This window comes from Macrosteles quadrilineatus, unplaced genomic scaffold (assembly GCF_028750875.1).
Source record: "Macrosteles quadrilineatus isolate MER2022 unplaced genomic scaffold, UCM_ALF_1.0 Scaffold_1__1_contigs__length_201487025, whole genome shotgun sequence".
Classification (NCBI taxonomy): Eukaryota; Metazoa; Arthropoda; class Insecta; order Hemiptera; family Cicadellidae; genus Macrosteles; species Macrosteles quadrilineatus.
This window is the reverse complement of record NW_026542594.1, coordinates 97,246,556-97,257,262: the sequence shown is the minus strand read 5'-3', so window position 1 is coordinate 97,257,262 and position 10,707 is coordinate 97,246,556. Positions and strand designations below refer to the sequence as shown.

Sequence of the window (10,707 nt, the reverse complement as noted above, 5' to 3'; positions counted from 1 at the left end):
TGGAAATCAACTTCTTAGATTTTAACTAAACAATATAATATTTATATTTTAAAACTAAGCATATGTTATCCGATATCCTTAACTATGATATGTTTCAGTCTTATGTACCCAAAGTTCCTACTGAAACTGTTTCTTTAATAATTTATTTTTGTAAAAAAATACAACCGACTACAAACGCTCTAAAAAGAATGAAATAATTTCAATAAAGCAAACTTTTGTATTAGGCAAGCTCACGTATTTTAAGTCGGCGCGACTCTATGATGATTTTTTATACAAAATTGAAAGAGGGTGTCCATATTGCAGGTGACTATCTATAACTAAAGGTGTTAATCTGCATGTCTTTTTCATAGTTATGCGTTAAGTGTTATTTTATTACCGTAATCAGAGATCGGCATTATAGTGGTATTAACGAGTATCTTTAAAAAGATTACAACGCATTTAAATGTTTCTAACTTGGAAAAGTAACGTTTTAATACTTAACTAGCTTCTTTCCCTATCATAATATCAAACTAAATTATTTTCCTAATCATATAGAACATTTGTGTGTGTTATTTTCATAATGCATCTATTCTGAAGTAAACATAAAATACAAGAAAATATTTCCTTTAATATATAAACAAAACAGTTCTGTATTTTTTTTATATATTAATGTTATCCAGCTACAATTTATTGATTTTCAAAATACACACACAATATTTAATTTCAATCATATTTGCAGTTTGAGCCGAGCCGACTTGAAATACGTGAGCTTGCCTAATACAAAAGTTTGCTTTATTGAAATTATTTCATTCTTTTTAGAGCGTTTGAAGTCGGTTGTATTTTTTTACAAAAATAAATTATTTCAAGATTTTTAGTGACTGTATAATTTTTTATATATTAATTACTTGAGGATTTTTGATAAGCAAAACTGTTTGACACAGTCAAAAGTTCCACAGAACAATCATTATTTTAAAACCGCTTGAGTCACCTGTTCAGGTTACATAATCAATGGGTATGAAAATAAACATTTTTAGATATTCCTTAAGAAAGAAAGAGTTGTCCATTACATTAGGCCTAGTGAAAAACTAATTGTCTTTTCTAGATACATTGAAATGTCAGACATCATCGTTTCCTACAATCGGTATACTTATACATTATAAAAAGAAATACAGTAACGTCTCAAGCCTTTTGGAACAATATGAAAGTTATTCCTCAGCTACCAGCACTAAAAATCTCTCAAAAGTGGAAAATTGGTCGTTAACACGTATAGTACCTTTGCAAAATATTATATGAAAGATTGGTTCAGCTAAAAGTGGTGTAAGTCATGTAGGGGGTTTTGTTTGCTCAAGATATAGCCTAGTCGAAATTGCAAATCATCTTCCTCTAGGACTTTTCGAAGCAGGCGTTAAAATACATTTTTTATTGTAACCAAAACAAAATGCATTTTTCTCAATGTAATTCATTTAGGCTCCATGGCAAGAAATAGTTTATTGATCAATATGAAGCAACCGTTTCATGAAGAATTGTCTGTAGCTTCATTTAAATGGTTTCAACTAACAGCTGTAGGAATGTTATTACAGTACTATTTATTGCCTTCTCTGCACAAATGTAAACAATCTGCACAAATGTAAACAAAATAAATGTTGAATATTTAAGGTTTTCAGAATTTTTCACCGAAACAAATATTATACTTAAACATAATATATAAGGTACCAAATAGAAACTCTCCTGGTTATTTTGGTGGTGGAACCACACTGATCCGTAAAAGAATCACAAAGAAATTGGTGAACATACATAGAAAAAAAAAACATCGCCACAATTGAGAACCTCCTCCTTTTGTTGGTAGTGGGGAAGTCGATTAACAAATATATTGGTATTTGTAAGTACCAAAATATGCTCATTTAAAATTAAGATAAATTATAACAAAGACGTGCTTAGCCTATTTAAAAGTCATTACAGCTGAATTATTTAATGCTAGGCCCCCTTATGCAGATTTACCCCAGACAGCATGTAACCCGTTAACGTGTACTTAATTTTAGCCTAGCCTAAACCAGTCGAGAAATATTATAAACCTTACATACACAAAACCACTAGTCAAGATCAGAAGTTGTATGCGATTTGAATTGTATGATTTATCAAGAGTTGAAAGTTATAAGCAGTAAGCAATCAATAATAATGTAATAACACCATCACAATAAACACACTTTTCTTATTTAGCACCATTCCTATCCTATAATGTTCCTAAAAACACAGTGTGCTGGTGAATTAGTAAAACAGATGTATAAATTATAAATCTCTGATAACTAAATCACTGATTAATAAATGTACATATTTATTTACTGGACTCAAAAGAGTGGCCCTAATGGATTCCATTTTTTCTTTTATATATTATATAACGAATTCTGATATTTCACAAATATTACTGATTGTTGCCCTCATGTAAAGCATCATAGTAAATTTAATTACTACGGACATGATGTAACATTCGGACTACTGTTGAACGAGTTCCATTCAATTGCTAATTACTTGTTAAGGATAATACGCTCAATGCTGATGTATTCCCGATTATTTATTACATATTAAGCTTAAGGCACCTGCCATCATCTATTGGTTGTGGTTATTAGGTGAGCTGGGTGATAACATATTTTATAGTCCAGCTACCACACGTTTAGATGGTGATGTTGAACAATATCATATTATGTAGTTGCCATGCTAATTAAAGTTAACCTTTTTCAATATCTATATATTAATTTGAAACTGTTTTTCTTTGTCACAGCTATTTTGAGAGAACGGCTGGGCGTAGAAACTCGGTAGAGGTGTCTAAAGAAAGGTCTTGATCTGTAGATGAGCCATCAAAAGAGAAACATGGTGAATTCCCTTGGGGTTCTGCCCCCGTGGCCTTTAAATTCCCATTCCATGTTATTCTTATGGAGGAAAACGGGGGTTTTGTCACAGCTAATTTGAGAGAACGGCTGGGCGTAGAAACCTGGTAGGGGTCTCTAAAGAAAGGTCTTGGTCTGTAGATGAGCCATCAAAAGTGGAAAGAGGTAAATTCTCTTGGGGCTCTGCCCCACAACCTTTAAAGTTGCCTCTTCAGATTTGTTTACATTACGACCATATGCATAATTATTCTACACTACTTTTTAATATAACAGCTGTTAATATTTTTAAATTGTGATTTATTGAATTTGTCAAAATGAAGTACAGTATTTGCAATGGATTTTTCTGAATTTAAAATTGATTTTCTTCTGCATCGTGTCATGTTTTGCAATATAATGTTCTATTACCAAATCAGTGGAAAATCCTAATATCACAGTAACTTATAAAATTATTTCCTAAGAGTTAACTTATTTCTATTGTATGGGTTGGTTTCTGCCTTTTTTACCCCTTCTTGGAGATTGTACGTAGGTGATATTCTTTTGCATATTGCATCTGTAGACGAAACTTGGGTTGGTGTAATTATTACAATTGAAAAGAGCGAGAAATCCTGGACAATTTGATATAGACTAAAAATAAAACTGAATTAACACTGTGCTACATTTCTTGAGCAATCATTGAAATAACCGATTTGCAAACAATGGAAACATAGAAAAAGTCATAGAACACAACCAAGTAGAAGAAATAGAAATAATGTTTTTTCACACTAAAAACGCTCAAAAAACAGGTACACTAGTTTAGTTGAATTGAGAACTCACGTAGTACATAAATACAACGTAAGTTCTCAATTCAACTAAATACGGAGATAACTCCATAGGATGTAAATACATCGATAAGCAAATTACTTACATGTCCTGCATATGACTATAATCAAGAGAAAGCTTATATTTAGAAATGAATTAAATGAAATGAAATGAAATATTATTTATTTATTTATGTATTTCATTTCATTTATTTCATATTTAGAGTGCTCCTTAATTAACAACATATAACAAAATGTTTTCATAATGTGTTTTCTGTTTTTCTAGTAGTTCGAGTTACGTAATTACACGAGTTTATTAACTAAGATCCGAACAGAATATATTTGTTCTTTGGTACAATGAAGCTTGTTTATTTCTCTCCGATAGATGTCATTATAAATTACTTCTGATTGCTAGTTCTAATGAAACGTGAGTCAAGGCCGTGACTTCAGCCAAAACCGGGAATCAACTCGCCTACAATGTAATAAGGCCATAATTAGTCAAGAGGGTGGCCTTGTCTAAAATATGAGATGCCAGGATATTGAGCTAGTTCTTTGTGATATGCGATCCGCCTTGGAGGTCTCAACATGACCATTGTATCATGTCACCTTCTAGATTTAAATTTAGTTTTATAAGTACTCTTAAATTGGAATACAACTTAACAACTGTCGTTTCAAATACGATTCTTGTTTTCGGTTATAGATCTTTACTTATAAAACTCTACATATAAATCTTACTAGTTGCTCTACCCGTGCTTCGCTACGGAGTGAGAATACAGAAAAGAATAATTCGGTTTTACTTTGAGATACTATAATATACTATAAGAAACAGTTACAACACACTTACCAGGAAACATATAGGCAAAGGCTCAATCATGCTTATTGATTATTCAAATGAAGATCTCTCAATGTATTACAATACTATCATTTTATATAGTGTATAGCATTTAAAATATATATGCTAAAGTATAATTCATTAACCACATGGCACCAAGAAACAATTCTCCTTGTAAACAAATTAAATTAAATAGCAGAACAGTATTTCTGACAACAGCTGGAGTTTCATAACAATGTTTGTTTCCCATGTTAATCTTATGGAGAAATATGAAACTTTAAAGGGCCCCAGGGCCTCATTCTTTAGTTATTTAGCTAAAAAGAAAGTGTCCTGTACAACTTCACGTTACGCTCTTTCCAATGACACCAAAATCATGTCAATCGGTTCAGTAGTTTCGGAGAAGTAATTGTCACAAAAAACTTGCTTGCGTATTAAATAAGTACGAGGTGTTAGCCCGTCCTACGTACGGTAATTCAGTAGTCAGTTAAAACCGTGTACAATTAAGATCAGCTAGTTTACACATATAAAGACAAAGTTTCTTGCAGTTTTAATGTGAAAAATCATCTTGTAAACAAATTTTGTGAGACCAAATATGTGTTAATTCCATCATAGGCCTATACGATATGCATTTTAAATCCGATAATTTTACAATAAAACAGCAATTCTGCAATTTTTACGATGTGAAAAGCGTTGAAGTGAGATTTGCAGCCGATTCGCACAGACACACACTGATTATAAGTAGCCTACAGTAGAGAGAGTAATAATCACTTGAGAAGTGTATAGACCTAGTTAACGATACCACCTTCCATAGCATACCTGCCTCTTCCATAATTATTATCACCACAATACAACTACTATACACAATTTCCAGTAGGTCTGAATAGAAACGACCTAAAATAAAACGATAATATCCAATAAAATTCACAGTACACATAATTTAACCTTGGTGTCCTAACATCAAAACTAATCGTCACATCTATCCTTTATCAATTTCACTGCATTAATTGCTAAATAAATAAGTGTAAACGAAGAAAAAAAACAATAACAGTTTGTTTTGAAACAGCTGTTTGGTTCAAATAAAATTCATTTGAAAAAAAAGAACTGGTCACATGTAGCAGGAATATAAAAAGTAAACACGCTAGTAACGCTAATGACGTAATTGTCAATGTTTATTATCCATACCGTTATCAGTTCTATCCTTGATAATTACCCACCCTCATTGAATAAATGTACATCGTAATTTCCCATATTAGTTAATTTGAACTTCAATAATATTCATAGTTGAAATAAAAGTGATATTTTCACGTTTGGGGGCGCTGATATAGGCACCCCCAAACGAAACCACAACTGAACACGATTTCATAAAAGGATGGTTTGTCTAATTGCAGTATCCTAGGTCAATGTTGACGTTGTGTTCAATCTATGTCGTCCATCTGTTTATCATTGTATAAAACCCGGCTGAGGTTGTGGTGGTAATTTAAAATCGTGATTCCTCATTATTCTTGATCTTCTTTTTATGACATCAATATTTCCGGGCCTAATCCAAACAAAGTTAAAGCATACAAACATTAATTGTAAACAAAAAGCTACCATGAAGAATTAAAACATGTAAACATTGTTATTTTTCTATTCTTTTCTTGAAAAGTGAAGTAGTAAAATAATTTGCATTTATCCTTTTTTAAGACTCGTGTACAGAGCCTCGATTTGTACTGTGGTTTAATTAATTTTGGTCTAAACTATTTTAAACTGTGGTCTAATTATCTCTACTAATCTTACTTATTTCCTATAATCAATGACAAAATAAGAGTAAATAAAATAACCTCATAGTTCCATAGTTTATATTTAACCAGCTGTTAGTTAAAACAAATTATATTGCTCTAAAACAAATCGAAGATTACAAAGATTGCTTTAAAAAAATAATTTGAACATCCTAGTATTTTACTATGTATATTAAATTAATCTGTCATCCTCTTACAGAAGAATTGAACGTATCAATGATTAGCATTACACATAGTATAAATAAGTCAACCCTAAGTATGTCTTTACATTTTTATCCAAATGCTGAATTTGTGACACAAAAGCTGAATGTTTACAGCTGTTATGTTAAGCAAATTATTTTATGCCAAAAGCTAGTTTAGAATCTTAGCGTCGGCTGCTAGACTTTTTAAAAATTAAAACTTAATTTCTAAAAAACTGGGACCCTAAACTAAAATTGTGGCTTCGACATTCCCTAGTTCTCAAAATTATCTTTCTTTCAACAAAAAAATCATGAAAATCCGTCGAGTGAATGATTCAGAATCGTGAAATAAAAAAACACTGTTTCGTTTTAATATTATAGATAGATTATAGTATCCATATACGAATTTATATATTATAAATGAAGCCGTAAATTACAACAGAGGGTAAATATGTTGTGCGTCCGTTGCATAAATGATAATTTTACCAATTGTACGAATCGGTAACTACATTGTCAATCCCATTTCAACGTAAACCACTCTATGCCTAATTGTTATCACTTACAGTTAGTTATTTTCACAGGCCTTCGCAACTTGGGCATATAAGTTGAGTAAGCTATTTTAGGGTGCTCGATTACGCCACGAACTTATAGAACTATAGAACCTTTTGCAAACCCTAATTTTTTGCTCTCATTTTTAAGTACATCATCACAATACTAATCTTATATACCAAAAAACGTTTGCAAAATTTATAACAGCTAGCCTGGCCATACTACTGGACCGAATTCCACGTGGTTGGTACCAAATGAAAGATATTTTTCTATAGATGTACAGAATACCTTTATAGATTAAAATAGGCTCAAAACTAAGCACAAAAAATTGATTTAAAATTTTAAAAAAATAGCATGGATCTTATGGGTTGCCTTGTTTTTGACGAAATAAAAACAAAATGTAAACAGAAAATCAAAACAAATTTAATAAATTCCAATCATATGTTTTATTTGCAGCGTGAGGTGAAAATAGAGAAGTGCGCACAATACATACTTTTGGTCGAGTTTTCGACCACGGGGTGAGCTCTCGTTGCTAACTATGTCCTTAATCTAACGTGTAATTATCACCCTTTACACTAACTATTGTCGAGGGAAGTAATCCTTCCTATGAGTAATCCTTGAAAACCCTTGCGCTAACAAGGCTAATTTCACAATTGCATTACCTTAATAGTGTTGTACATGAAAACCAACCCATCTCCTTGACATTTCACATCTTGTCACAGCTCTAAGTAGCAGAACCTTGAAAGGCCATTAGTATAGCCTATCATCCATAAAGGAACCAATGAATTGTATATACTGTATTCAGCATGAAATTGACCATACTTAGAACATTATTTAACTATGATAAACACCACAATCACTTACCTCCTAGATTAGCCATCAAATGTGCGTGTTGTAAACTGGACCTGTGAATGTTGGTGATAGTGATCAGAACGCCGCGTACCCTTGACTTGTATTTTAATTTGTCTTTCAAATTCAGAAATTATAGTTTATTATCATTGATTATCATGGGTAAAATATATGTGGCATTAAGTTTGCAGTCTTATCTATGACAAAAGACCACCTTGTAAGTCAGTTTTGTGTTTCCTACTTTTCGTATTTAAATCTTGTATTTTACTCTTTAATTCATTAGCGCTATACTATAGATTGGAATCAATCAAACTATCTCTAGGTTCAATATTTCTCTTATAAACGTCATGCAATAGCACATATATTAAAAATACGTGCTCCTTATATGTTGTGATATAAGTACTTGTTCACTATTGCTTAGCCGTGATTATGTATAGTTAATTTGTGAATAGTGATTGGTTTTGATACATTACTAATTAATTTGATGTCTTACTTCGTGGTATATCGGAGTAATGGTTCCTGTAGCCGTCAAAACTACCTGTCCGCACAGTTAGGACTAGGTTTAGAAAATGTGTTACAAATATAAAGAGCTGTTATATATGTTTTCAAGTGTATGCTTGTGTAAATAAAATGTATAGTTCTTTTGAAAATTTGGGTTTATACTGTACCAAATTCACGTTCAACACTTATTCGAAAATGTATCCTATGATATAAATGGTTCAACAATAAACTAACCATCAGTTTTACAAGTGGAATATGAATATAAAAACAGAACACCATGTGTTGCTAGTGATTGTTCGTTTGACTTACGATTATTTAAAGCAAATAAATCAGTTCAAACAAACAAATATTGCAGTTTATAACTGTAATTTGGAAACGAATCAATAGAATAATGTATGTGTATATGAACAGTGTATAATCAATAATAATCAATAATCAATCGTTGAGATGGGGACGCCACCTAGGAGCGTATTTTAACCCAAATATGAGTGAAAGATGAGTGTAGAAACATACATAAGTATGTGTATAATAAAAATCTCTACTTTACATAGTTTGGGTAAAAATGCTTCTCTGAAGTATTGTACGTAAATTGTTTAATTTAAATGGTGTAAATAGTTTCATAACAAGTTCAACAGGTTTCATAACAGTAATACAAAATCTATAATTTAAACTGAATGAGTAAACTCGTGCATACGTCCTTTATATACCAAAATATTGTTTTTATAATGTTATTTACCTAACATGGCTGTTTATTTTTGCCTTGTAGATTTAACTAATTTTAACTTCTTCAGAGTAATATAAATCATGCACAAACACGTTTTATTACTGTGAGCTGTACATTTCATTGAACTTGGTTTTGTGAATGAAAAATATGTTAACTTAATAATAGTAAATTAGATAGATATTTAATGTTAATATAACAGTAAACGCTAGTACACAATTCATATAATTCATGAAACGTCAAAACTGTAATTAAAATTAAAAGCGCTTTGTTTGAACAGAAAATACAAGAACCGACAAAGAAATATCCGTAAAAGTCAAACGTTTATCAAAGTTTATGCCAAGTTGAGGTTCATAAATACAACTTTTGAACTTTTGTGCCAAGGGACAACTTACAACGTCTTTGGTGGTTATTATTGAACACTGAATATGTTTTATGAACATAAATAATATAGTATTAACTATAAGTTCAAATGTATGTTCCAAAATCAAGTATTAGAACTAAAAATACGCTTTTAAAGCAAAGAATTTTAATAAAATAATCTATAATAACTTGAGATTTATCATTATTATGAGATTTAATTTATGTTACAAAGAAGGAAAAACTAAATTAAGGTGAACTGATTTTCTCATCAAATTCTTGCATGGCATAAAACAGGTTGGATTTTATTAAATTTGATGTTATTAAATTTATTACATTTGAGGTGTTATAGCTCATACTATCTAAATTTGTATTGAATAAAACCCGTAATATAAAACAAATAAAATTAATAAAACTTCAAAAATGCATTGGCAATTTTCTATTCTAAACCTTTATTTGAGCCATTGCTTGATCTTATGTATAATTGAAAGTTGTTAGTGAGGAATTAAATCATCAACAACTTTTGTATTAAAGCTTCGCAACTTTTTCACACTATAAGATGTGTTCATAAAAATCTTCAACATACCTATGGTGATAATGCTTAATTATTGTACAGACATTGTTGCTGAGAAGACGTTAAGAAGGATTATCACAAAAATCTTTTTTTAATCTATTTTTGTGGAAGATTCTTGATTGGTTCATCTTTACTATTTTTTTTTATTTCACAAATAAAGCTTAACATTTAATTCCATACTCCAAGTAGGGTAGCTTATACGAGGAAACAGTCTCTGTTGTTATTTAATAAAAGGATGCCTTAGAAATATTCCCTCGGACATCAGGCTGTTTTAAGGTGTATAAATATAACAAAATAATAAAGAAGATAAATTTTATTGCAGCTTATTAACAGGGAAAAATGCAAATTGAAGAGATAGGCTTTACATAGGTTTGATCAGTGTTCAGTAGAAGGCGCGAGCAGCAGCGTATGAAGGGTAGGCGGAGTAGGCAGAGGCGGCGTAGGGGTAGGCCGCCGAGGGGTAGGCAGCGGAGTAGGCAGAGTATGATGCGGGGTAGGCAGCAGAAGAGTAGGCAGAGTAAGGGTAGGCAGCTGACGAGTATGCAGAGTAGGGGTAGGCACCAGCGGAGTATGCAGAGTAGGGGTAGGCACCAGCAGAGTAGGCAGAGTAGGCGGGGTAGGCACCAGCAGGGTAGGCACCTGGATCACATACAAAATATATTTTTCAAACCTTGTTCCTATTATGCTTTTACAACTTGTGGAAGGT

The 10,707-nt window shown here is 31.6% G+C and overlaps 1 protein-coding gene across 2 annotated transcripts in view; it reads left to right on the top strand.

Annotated features, from left to right (window-relative positions):
* Positions 1 to 10,707, top strand: part of LOC128992984 (GTP-binding protein Di-Ras2) — a 291,630-nt gene that overhangs the window by 195,158 nt on the left and 85,765 nt on the right. The window lies entirely within an intron of this gene.